General features: G+C 39.3%; 1 pseudogene across 1 annotated transcript; it reads right to left on the bottom strand.

Moving 5' to 3' along the window:
* Positions 1-6477: 6477 nt before the first annotated feature.
* On the bottom strand, positions 6478-7153 carry LOC308273461 (nucleophosmin-like; annotated as a pseudogene). The gene has a single exon. The product of its transcript is annotated as a nucleophosmin-like (transcript).
* Positions 7154-11981: the final 4828 nt, after the last annotated feature.

The following is an 11981-nucleotide window of genomic DNA, read 5'->3' as shown; positions in this document are numbered from 1 at the left end:
TGCTGAAACTGACCTCTAATCTGACATTCTCCTGTCTCAGCTTCCCAAGTATTAGGATTATTGGTGTGCACCATCATACCTGGCTCAAATGGAATATATTTAAATGTTTATGTTAATTATATTAAAATTACTGAATATTTAAATGTTAATGTTAATTTCATTTAACCTTGTATCAAGAGAAATAACATAATTGAGGAAGAATTAACATTTTTACATTCATCAATCTTCAGAAATATTTTAGGAATTTACATTATTCAAATTCTTACATAGCGCCCAGTTGAATGTTGTGATTTTCTCCATAGAGATTCACATGTTTTATTTTTGTGTTAGTCAAAGACATACTCCCATTTTTTTATTCTTTTCTTATTTTTTTATTTTATTGGTGCACTGTATTCATACATTATAATGGGATAAAAATAATACTTTTGTAGACATACATGCACACATCGCCCAGTTAGCCCCTACCCAATCCCCACCCCGTTCCTTACCCATCCCTCCTTTCCATGCTTGGCTTAGTGGTTGACATCTAGTATTATAGCAATTTATCCAATATTGACGTTGATAATCTCACATAACAGTTTCATTTGTCTGATACCAAGCTTTTGATGACTTAAAGATAACATTTCAATATTTCTTTTTGCTTTTTTTCTTACCAGAGAATATTTCTTTCTTTTTCTTTTTTAAGGTGAAACTATCATATATTTATTTATTTATTTTTCAGAAAAAATCTATCCTGATATGGAATATGGACTCTAGATACCCAAAACAATCTCGAAAAAGAACAAAGCTAGAATATGTATATTTTCTGATTTCAAACCATATAAAGCTACAATAATTGAAACAGTGTAGTACTGTTATAAAGGCAGATATATAAACTATTGGAGTTAAATAAAAGCCTAGAGATAAATTCTTCCATATATTGTCAAGTTATTTTGACAAGGTTTCCACGAACATTTAGTGGAGGAAATAATTATCTTTTAACTAAATATTGTTGAAAAATAATAATTACATGAAAAAGAATAAAATTGGACCCTTACTTAACTCCATATACAAATATTAACTCAAAATAGATAAAAGACCTAAATATAAAACTTAAGAGGATAAACTTTTAGAAGAAAATCTGGTTCATAAAACCTCACAACATTGAAATTGGCAGTAATTTCTTGGATATGATTTCAATGGCACAGGCAACAAAAGGGTAAATAAACTCCCTAAAAAATAAAAAAAATATTGTATATCCAAAGACAATGTAAACAGAGTTAAAAGTTACTGATAGAATGGGATAAAATATTTCCAAAGGCTATACCTGAAGGTATATTAGTATTCCAACTAGAAATCCTAAAAATTAGCAACAATAAAAGCAAACAATACAATTTAGAGATAGGTAAAAGACTAACATAAATAATGAATCTCCACAGATAACTAATCTTAGTTGTCTGTTGAATGGAAAATCTTGTTTCTCTGGTTCTGGTGTGTATTACCTATTTCTTCTTTGTAGTTAATCTCTTTGAGTATTTTCTCTAGCGCTGGTTTTGAAGACATAAATTCCTTTAGTTTCTGTTTATCATGGAAGTTTCTTATTTCCCCATCTAATTTGATAGAAAGTTTTGCTGGGTAGGAAATTTTTGGCTGGAAGTTGTTTTCTTTCAGAGTTTGCAATATGTTACTCCAAGCCCTTCTGGCTTTCATGACTTGGTTTGGGGATTCTGGAGTGATTCTAATTGGTTTGCCTCTGAATGTCACTTGGCCCTTTGTTTTTGTTGCCTTTAAGATTCTCTGCTTGGCTTCCACATTGGTCATTTTGACAATTATGTGGCGTGGGGATCCTCTTCTCCGATCCTGTCTAAAGGGAGTTCTATAAGTTTCCTGGACCTGTGTATCGACCTCTTGCTCTGTTTGGAAAATTTTCTGCTATTATTTCTTTGAAGATATTACTTATCCCTTTGGTTTCACTTTCTTTTCCCTCTTCTATTCCAATTATTCTTAGGTTAGCTCTCTTAAAATGGGCTCATATTTCTTCAATGTCAGATTCCTGCTGTCGGATTTTTTTTTTTAATAAATTAGAAACTAGGCGTTCATTTTTTGAATGATCTTCTTCTAAGATCAAGATTCTATTCTCAATGTGGTCTAGTCGGTTGTTTGTACTTTGAATTAAGGCCTTTACTTCATTAACTGCATCCTTTATCTCTTTTTGGCTCTCTCTGAATTCTTTTCAAAACACCTCTATTATTTCTACAGTTATTTTCCTGATTTGATCTTCTAGAAATCTCTGAATTTCTGTTTTATCAGGTTCTGATGTTGTGGGGTTGTGGGCATTCATTGCTCCATTGTTATTCCTCTTTCCCATGATTTTGGAAGTTTGTGCCTTCTCTGGGTTCTTCCTTTGGGTCACTAAGATTTCACTTAAGGTGCTCTGGATCTCGAGTCTGTGATATCTCGGTCCCCACTACTCCTGTACTGGGTTGTATGGCTGAGTCTCAGACCCAGGGAGTCAATTGAGACTGCTTTAGACCATGGGGGGGGTTCCAGGTTGGGCGTTCTCCTATGGTGTGATATCTCTGCCACCGCCACTCCCCCACTGGATCAAGTCCCTGGGAGTACAGTACTGGGATTTCTCCTCCAGGGCCCGCAATTTGACTCACTGTTGTTGAGTGCGCAAATGGAGCTGTCGTGGACTCGGTGAATTCGCTGCTGCTTCCCTCAATAGCAATATGGCGCTGCTGCCATGCCCTCAGCCATGAGGCTGGCATATTTCCTCTCTGGTTTTGGGTTCCGCTCTGAGTCCCTGCAAGGTGTGCTGAGCCCTGCCCCTGGGAGCTTTAGATACTCCCTGCACCTAGAAATCTGCCGAATTCCTCCCGGCTGATCCGCAGTGGCTCACCTCGGCTCGCTGTCCACCGCTCCTCTCTGGAGCCTGGTGGGCTGTTGAGTGCGTTGGCCTGTAGCCATAGCCATCCGGTGAACTCACCGCTGCCACTGGCAGTAAGGCACTGCTGCCACGTCCTTGACCGTGAGACCGGTATATCTCCTCTGTGGCTCTGGGCTCTGTTCTGAGTCCCCCTCCTCTCTGGGGCTGGTGCTGCAAGAAAAGATGGCGCCCGCGCCGTTCCACGCCGTGGCTCTGGCTGCAGCAATGCTGTCTGGTTTCTTTCTGGTGTCTCGTTTTTCCAGCCCTCTTTTTCTCTGTCCCTTGTAATTACATTTTTTGTTTCTCTGCTGATGGTGTTTTCTGGCTATGAAAGGCGCTGATTTTGTGGTAATAGAGATTTGTTGTTAGCGGGGCTTGTAAGCCCCACTTTCCTCCATTGCCATCTTCATGGCAGCCCATTTTTTAATATTAAAAAATAGAATCATTTTTCATTGCAACTGCTAACTGGATACTGCCATAGAGATTAGGCACACTAGTTTTAACCTGGAAACTTCTAAAGCAAGTATTACCAAATGCTCACTAATGTAAAAGAAAAGGACTCTTTGAAGAGTACTCATATCATGTCTGACTTAGATAACTGTATTTTTTGGAGCCCTCTAAAATAAGGCTCATATACACCTTGATAATTAAATAAGTCAATTTGTTCAATTGTTTAAACTACAAACTTGTATATATAGGATAATAGCTACTAAAACCACTACTAAAACCACTACGGGTTGGAATGGTTGATTTGAGATCATAATTTTTGCCAAAAATTGTATAGCAAAGGAAGTTATCTACTGAGATTGCCTTTTGCCTGTGCTGAAGCCATAGTTTGGCATAAAGAAAAATACTTGACTTTCCTTTCTCTGTAGGGTGAGATGGAGAAAAGGGATCATGTATCCACCTCATTTGAATATGGTATTGTCTCTAACATACTGTGCACTAATGAAGAAAAGCCTGAATGTGTCCTTATTCTAAGGGGACATTTTCTATGAGAATGAATTATCAGTGCAGGCTGTCAGTGACTGTAAATAGTTACACGTGACAAAACTTCAACTCAATTCGGATTAGTAACTCTAAGTGATTCTACTGTTTGCCAGATATCTGGCTTTTGTGGGATCAAAACTGGTGAACTAAATAATACTCTAATATCTTCTACCTTTTTTAAGTCTTAGAGGGAGAACACTAATCTCTAGGATAATCTTAGCTCACAATAAGGTGTTTTCACTTATTATCAGAATGTAGGACAGTTTTTGAAGGCTCCAAACAGCCTTCCCAAGATCGTTCTTAACCCACTGGCCAGGAAACCAGTGTGGAAACACAATCAACTTCCAAATACATCTATTTCTAGAGGCCTTTCTTTTTAAAGCCAGAATTTAAAGCTAGAAATTCTCATCAAAGCATTGCTTTGGTTTCATCTCACAATTTTTTCAAGACAGGATTTTACCAAGTTGATTAGTATCTCTCTACATTGCTGAGGCTGGCCTCAAATCTGCTATCATCCTGCCTCAACCTCCCAAATACTAGGATTACAAGTGTGCACCACCATGCCCAGATTACACCTTACAATTTTAATAAGCTGCATTTCATTATCCTTCAATTTAAAATATTTTCTAACTTTGCTGTGATTTCACCTTTGACCCATGGATTATTTAGAATTGTGGTTTTTTGGATTAAATATTTGGGAAATTGAAAAATGACCACTGGCAGTTTACAGACCTTCCATGAGTAAGACTCAGCCAGCACTCTCTTTATTGCCTTAATAGCATAAACACCATTCCAACTGACAGTGCTCTTATAATGTTCTTTATTCCCTGATACCAGTGTTAACATGGACCCAGGGTCAAACAGTCTTTAAAATATTGAAATCTTTTCCCACAATATAGGGTTCTCTCAGTAAGGGCTGCCTGAGTAAATGAGATCTTTTTAAGAGAATCGGAAACATTAATGCACACACTTATCAGAGTGTTTTAGCATTCTTCCTCCAGAGGAACACTTTCACTTTTAGTCATTGTCTTGGAAATGGCTCTGATAGAAAATTGAGCAGAGATAGTTACATTTTATTAGGCTTAAGGGTATTAATTCGCCCCTGGTAATCCATGTTGATTTCTTTTGGTTATGTAAAGGAAGCAATATTGTTGTTGGTTTTATTTATATTGATCCTGATAACAATGTATGCTATTAACCTATTAACCCTTTCCATAGCTCTCAGAAGTGCAAGCCCATGTGACTACTATTTCATTCCTAATGCTTATTACAATAATTGTACCCACTGGGTTTTTATTTTCCCAGTAGTTAATCAGGGCTCACTGGCTCCCATCAGTCATGAAGCACAGTTCCACACCAGCATGTCCTGCCATCAGCTCTGACCCACAAAGCTTATCAACAGATGCTTCGGCTGATCCTGTCATATCTGATGGCCAGGATCCCAGCTAAACTGGCCAGTCTCTTCTGGTGAGGCTCTTTTTGAGTGTCTGAGGCATAACAGAATGAGTTGGCAGAGGTTCTGGCTGTGGTGAGTTTTTAGCACTGAAAAACCAAAAGCCTGGAGTATATTTCTTATTTCCTGGAATTGCAAAGCCTTGATAATAAAATTTGCCGACACTTGAATTCACCTAATTCTTCAAATCCTCTCTGTAAATGCCAAACATGTGAACAGACATGACTCTGAAACAACACTCTGAGGGTTAAAAGAACTGAAGAACTGACACTATTTTTTTTTTTTTTTGGTAGTACTGGGGTTCCTGGAAGCCCTTCTACCTCCGGGCTACACTCCCAGACCTATTTTTACATTTTCATTTGGAAACAGGGTCTCCTAAGCCAGCGCGCGCGGCTGGCTTCGAACCTGCGCGATCCTCCTGTCTCTGCCTCCCAAGCGCGGGGATTACAAGTGTGCGCAACCACGCCCGGCTGAACTGACACTATTTTTACCAGTCCAGAATATCCACCTTTTTTGTGGTACTGAGGATAAAACCGAGGGACATTCTACATCTGAGCTACATCTCCAGCCCTATTTATTGTTCTTTATTTTTTATTAAAATACTGAGTTTACCAAGAGCGTTTATCCCCGCTCTTGGGAGGCGGAGACAGGAGGATCCCGCAGGTTCGAAGCCAGCCGCGCTGGCTTAAGAGACCCTGTTTCCAAATAAAAATATAAAAATAGGTGTCTGGGAGTGTATCCCAGAAGTAGAAGGGCTTCCAGGTACCCCAATACCACAAAAAAATAAAAAATATAAAATATAAAATAAAATACTGAATTTATTTCACATGTATATTTTTGTCTCCCCACCATTTCCATGTCTGACCACCACTACTACTTGTCCTATCATAACATTCCAAACATACTAAAAAAAAAAAAAAAAAAACAAGGAAAGGGCGGAGATCCATCTTTTAAAACTAAACAGGCATTTTGGACAACACATTCTTGGCAATGAAACCTGGACAACATTTATCAAACACGGTAGGGAAAGTTCTCACTTTGCATTATAAAAAGCACAGCCAGATATCAACTGTTACAAAAATGAAGCAAGATGAAAAATTTTTGGCAAACTGTTTCAACTATTTGCTTAAAGAGACTTTCTCCACTGCCAGAGATCTTGAATAGCCTCCTGGTCAGTCATCCAGAAGCAATTCTTCATGTAATTGATGAACTTTGCCTTCACTTTGGGTAGTGAACTGCCTTTTTCTATACTTGCTTGCATCTTTGCTTTAATGTTTTCTACAGAAGTAGGTCCTTTGAGTGTTTTAGGGATTTTTTCCTGTTCTTTGAAGAATTCTTGACCTTTTGATCTTGGTGTAGATGGTTTTGAGTCATTTCCATTCTGGTTTGATTTCTGCACATTCTTGGCTGGAGTATCTTGTACAGATTTTTTTCACTGGAAATTTTTCTCATCAAAATCATCATTAACATCATCATCTTCATCTTTATCATTGTCATCATCATCATCTTTATCAGCAGCAAGCCTATACTTTTTTCTTTGGTACCTTGCTACCTCTTCCAAGGGCAGATCGCTTTCCAGATATACTTAGTAGTTTTACATCTTCCTCCTCTTCATCTTCTGACTCTGCATCTTCTTCCACAGCTACTAAATGCTATCCACTAATATGCACAGGCCCTGAGCCACACTTCAACCATAAGACCACAGGTGGTGTAATTTCAAAGCCCCCAAGAGAAACTGTTGGCTGTACAGATATTTTCAAACTTACCAGTGTTACTTTAATTGGACTGCCCTCATAGTTCATTGCCTCTGCTTCGACAATGTGCAGTACATCCTTTGCACCAGCACCTAAACTGACCATTCTTAATGATAACTGATGCTCTCTTTCATCATCATACACTTTAAAGTGATAATCTTTGTCAGCCTTCAGCTCACAACTGAAAAGATAGTTCTGTGGCCTCAGGGGGCTCATGTCCTTATCCATCGAATCTTCCGTGAGATGACAGCAAGCACTTAGGTGGGAGAGAAGGCAGACAGAGAAAGACAACTAACACCTCAGAGAATAGACATGCAGAATTGAATCACACCGGGGCTTATTCTTTATTTTTAAACTGGGTCTCACTAGGTTGGAAAGGGCCTCACTAAGTACCTGAGGCTGTCCTTGAACCATGATCCTCTGACCTCAGCCTCCCAAATGCTGGGATTACAAGCATGCGCCACCACTCCCGGTGCAAACATCAACCTTTAAATGTAGTGATGCACAGAAATAATTATGACACATCCCATAATGCTAGTTCTGGACTAGATAATGCTTACGTTTCTCCCAGATTTTCTCCCATTCTGTCTTTTAGTATTTGAAGCTGTTTGGTTAAACCATTTTAAATGTGTGCATCCTTATATAAAGAATAACTCATAATCAAGTAACCTACATTGGACCCAAAGTCTAATAAGGCATTCAAATCCCTAATATTCATAGCTTTACTGCATAATATGGAAAACGGACTAACAGACTTTGAGTGAACGTATGCCCAAATAGACAACAGGCACCTTGACAAAAGAAAACACAAATTCTTAGGGTAATCACATCAGGATGACTGGGAAACTGTTTTATCCACCACTCAAGTAGAAATTAGAGGAAAAATGATGTATTTTCTCAAAATTTCAGAAATTTCTATTTATATTAGATTGTCTTCCAAGCAGGAAATGAGGCTGCAGGTCATCAGGGCATTATGATGGGGAGCAGGTGAGGGAGAGAGCTTGTGTCATTTTATAGCAGTGGGGGAGAGGGGAGGCCAAAGAAACATGATTCCCAGACACACCCCCAGGGAACCCTCCAGGGACCCTTCCTCACCAACCAAGCCTCACTGCTTTGTCTAATGCATAAGATCTAAAGGACAGTTTTGAACCTCACTATAATGCATAATTCCAACACACCAATAAAAATATATAAATAAATTCAAACCATAACAGAAACCAAGTAAAGACAAGCAAAAATCCACATCTCCCAAGCCAGTCTCCTTAATGGTGGTGAGTAAAAATGGTGGTAATTTGAATTTCTAAATAAGTGTGTAGGACTTTTTCCCTCAACAGCTAAGAAAGAGATGTTTAAACCCTTGACCTTGGGAAGGAAGAAAAATGGTGACTGTGGGATGCAGCATATCTCAGTAGATGTAATAAACAAAAATTAAATGCCAAGAAGGCATCACCTTGAAAAAAAACAAGCAGCAGAAAATATTTACAAACAAAAACACAAAAGGGGGAACCACAGTGAGGGAAATACAATACTCTGAATGTGAGATCCACAACAAAGAGCCCAAGCATATGACTGACCTAATGTGGCAACTGGTGCCATCTTGGGCCACTGGCCTGAACCACAACAGCCAGCTCCACAGCCCCAAGAAATTCCAAAATGTTATTCAAGGACTTGAAATGGAGAAAATTGAATCAGGGCTTCAACATCTTAATCCAACAGCACTACGCTTCAGGGTTGAAAAAATATCCAAAAGCCTGTAGGTACACTCACCAGAAGCTGGCACTGGCAGTAGTGCACTGTGCCCTTCAGAGACCTGGCCTGCAGGATTGTAAGGAAACCATATTGTGTTACTTGGTGGAAAACAGCCCAGAGCAGCAGCGGGGTCCCCAGTGGGCTAAGATCTGGACACCCATCTCTGAGGTAGTCCAGTTAGAGCCTCCAGAAACACAGGAAAGGCCCATAGTGCCCAGGGTACTCTACTGGCACAGAGTCACAGGGGATCGCTCTGAGACTACACTGGACACCCTCCACTGGTGCAGGTAGGGAGGTGTAGTCCCAGGCCTGGAAGGCGCAGAGCCCAAGGTCAGAATGTGCAGAGCCCAGGCCCAGAAAACACAGATCCCAGACCCAGATAGTGCAAAGCTGAGGGCCTGAAAATGCAAAGCACAGAGTCGGAGATCATAGAGCCTAGTGCAGAAAGCACAGAGCCAAGGGTGGAAAGTACAGGGCCCAGGCCCAGAGGGTGTGGATCCCAGGGCCAGAGGTTGCAGAGCTCAGGACCCAAAGGAACAGAGCTCAGGACTGAAAGGCTCAGAGCACATGGACAGAGAGAACAGAGCCTAGGGCCAGAGAGTACAGAGCCCAGGGATGGAAAGCACAAAGCCCAGGGTAGGAAAACACTGAGCCCTGCACTCACAAGGAATTCATTTACAGTGACACCCAACACCCTGAGACCTGAGCACAAAGCTGTCAGAAATAAAGAGGGGTGCTGGGTGTGGTGGCGCACGCTTGTAATCCCCATGCTTGGGAGGCAGAGATAGGAGGATTGCGCAAGTTCAAAGCCAGCTGTGCACACTGGCTTAGGAGACCCTGTTTCCAAATAAAAATGTAAAAATAGGTCTGAGAGTGTAGCCCGGAGGCAGAAGGGCTTCCAGGAACCCAAGTACCACCAAAAATAAATAAATAAATAAATAAATAAATAAATAAATAAATAAATAAAGAGGGGTGCAAACACTCATAAAGTGGATCCAAAAGCTCTTAATAGGTTACAGAGCAAATGAGAAACATTGGAATATACTCTAGAATCTACTACAGTGAACAGACATATAGATATTAGGCCCAGGCACTCTATATGTAAATGAGCAGGACTGCTCTTTCTTTATTTCTTTCTTTCTGTCTGTCTGTCTGTCTGTCTGTCTGTCTGTCTCTGTCTTTATTTCTTTCTTTCTCACTGTCGCTAGTTCTTTTTCTTTTGTTTGGTTTTTTGTCTTTGATTTATAATTGTTAGTTTTTGTTACTTGTTTTGTCACTTTATGCATGTTAGTTTGCTCCCTCCCCCATTCTTTATACAAGCTTACTCCCTCTAATCTATCTACTCTATTTTCTCAAGCTTTTTTCCCTTACACTATCTCCTTGTTTTATATTCAATATTTCATATCTTCATACCTAAATACTCTATATTAACTACAAGAATCCTGCTACCTCACCTTCTCTCATTCTCAACCAGATACTACCTCCCCATGCCATGTAATAAACAAAATGAAGAACATAGAGTCTAAGGAAATAATCTTGAAAGCAGTGAGAACAAAATAATGGGTGGCATACAGGGACAAAACAATAAAAATCACTCCAGACCTTAAAACCCAAGTTATGAATACCAGGAGAGATGGATATGATATAATATAGACCCTAAAAGAAAACAACTTCCAACCAAAACTGCTATATACAACAAGGTTATTATTCAAAAATTGATGGAGAAACAAAAGTGCTTCAAGATAAGCAGACTCTCAAAAAATCTATGAATACAAAGCCAGCACTAGAAAAAATACTTAAGTAAACCATAACAAAGGGGGGGGGGCAAATTTCAGAACCAGAGAATATACAAATTTGATCAGTAGGGCAACTAAACAAAGAAGAAATAACATATCAAACAGAAGATAGAACACAAAATGATAGGAAACAAGAATCATATTTCAATAATAGCTCTGAATGTCAAAGGACTTAACTCACCAATTAACATACATAGACTGGAAATGTGGACTAAAAAACATAATCCAAATATATGCTGCTTGCAAGAAACTTCCCTTACAGTCAAAGACATTCATAGGATGAAAGTAAAAGAATTGAAAAAGATATACCATGCCAATGGAGACCAAAATCGGGCAGGGATAGCAAGGCTGATATTCAACAAAATAGACATTAAGCTAAAACACATCAGAAGAGACAACGCAGAGCATTTATTTTTACTAAAAGGAACAATTCACTAAGAAAATATATAGTAAATGTTTATGCCCCAAATGAGGGTACACCCACATTTGTAAAACAAACCCTTCCGGACATTAGATCTCAAATAAACCCAAATACAATAATATTGGGAGACTTCAACACACCACTCATGCAACTAGATCAACCTTTAAAGCAAAAGGTGAGTAAACTCTTCAAAACTGAAAAAATCTATAAAGCAAATGGACCTAATAGACATATACAGAATATTTCAACCAGGAACAGCAAAGTACACATTATTCTCAGCTGCCTATGGAACATCATCCAATAAATCACATCCTGGGCTGTTACACTTTGGGGGAACTGTTCCTGGGGACCTTTGTTAGGCTCCCAGAAAATTCCTATAGCCATGGGTCCTTATCCAAAACTAGGAGCAATATAACACTAGGCTGGACTCTTGCTGTAAACTTAAATGAGTTTATTATTACAAAGATAGAAATACAGCAGACAGTTACAGCCCCATACTATCCAGGGATAATATAAGGGGGTGGCCCAAAACAAAGTCACTGACAATTCCTGGATACAGAGTATTTTATAACCAGTCTTCTGACCCAACTAGATCTGTCCTTTCTTCAGGGGCAGGTATTTTGATGTGGAACTGACCTGCTCTGTCTCTAACCCAGACTCCATGCCTTTTTTTACACTCTGAAATGTGTTAAGTTGCTTTGTTGAAAGTCTGGGATTCCCCCACTTCCTTTAGGAAGTCCACTTCTCTTAGAAATGTAAAAAGACCCTAGGCTTTTGGGCTCCTTCTATTTTGTCACTAATTACCCTTGGCACCTGGAAATCTGCAGCCCTTTCCTTGAAACTCCTGGCTTTTTTTTTTACTACCAAAAATATATTTTGAAAATTGGAAATATTTCCCAATACTGGTACA

Source organism: Muscardinus avellanarius (genome assembly GCF_963383645.1).
Source record: "Muscardinus avellanarius genome assembly, chromosome: 14".
In the NCBI taxonomy this organism is placed as follows: domain Eukaryota; kingdom Metazoa; phylum Chordata; class Mammalia; order Rodentia; family Gliridae; genus Muscardinus; species Muscardinus avellanarius.
The sequence above is the reverse complement of the archived record's forward strand: the minus strand, read 5'-3'. Positions and strand labels throughout refer to the sequence as shown.